This window comes from Dermacentor andersoni, chromosome 5 (assembly GCF_023375885.2).
Source record: "Dermacentor andersoni chromosome 5, qqDerAnde1_hic_scaffold, whole genome shotgun sequence".
Taxonomy (NCBI): Eukaryota; Metazoa; Arthropoda; class Arachnida; order Ixodida; family Ixodidae; genus Dermacentor; species Dermacentor andersoni.
The window spans coordinates 192,119,957-192,120,617 of record NC_092818.1 but is presented as its reverse complement, the minus strand read 5'-3'; the positions used below and the strand labels follow the sequence as shown (position 1 = coordinate 192,120,617).

At 44.8% G+C, this 661-nt stretch overlaps 1 non-coding gene across 1 annotated transcript; it reads right to left on the bottom strand.

The window, feature by feature from the left end:
• Positions 1-346: 346 nt before the first annotated feature.
• On the bottom strand, positions 347-419 carry TRNAL-CAA (transfer RNA leucine (anticodon CAA)). The gene has a single exon. It is a non-coding gene; the product is annotated as a tRNA-Leu (tRNA).
• Positions 420-661: the final 242 nt, after the last annotated feature.

The following is a 661-nucleotide window of genomic DNA, read 5'->3' as shown; positions in this document are numbered from 1 at the left end:
GGTGACTGCCAACTATATTTCATAAGTTTTAAAATAAGTTCATTATTTCCGAGTTTCTTTGTCTAAATTTTATCCGCAACATGAAAAATTTGTCCACAGCAAGAATTTATCCGCAGCACCAACAACGCGGGCTAGTTCTAAAATCTAGTCCACGTCAAGCTACCCTATACCTGCGATAAACGAGAAGAAAGGGGGTTTAACCGAGGGGCCCAATGTTTATTAGTCATATCGTAAGAAGCCAACAGACACTAACACCAAGGACAACGTAGGGGAAATTACTTGTGCTTAATAAATGAAATAAATGAACGATAAATTAATGGAAATGAAAGTGGATGAAAAAACAACTTGCCGCAGGTGGGGAACGATCCCACAACCTTCGCATTTTGCGTGCGATGCTCTACCAATTGAGCTACCGCGGCGCCGTTTCCCCATCCACTTACTTGGGTATTTATGTTTCCTAGTAGAACCCTGGGAGTGTTTGCCAGCGCCACTACTCACTGACCTTGGCGGCGGACGTGGAACGTCCTTTTTGCCGCAGGCGTCACGAGAACGGGATCTTTTCGGGTGAAGACAACCGGTCAATAAACCCACACATGCTACCTGAAGGCATCAATGTTGCCGGATTCGAGACCCTCGTTATGTAATAAACGAGAAGAAAGGG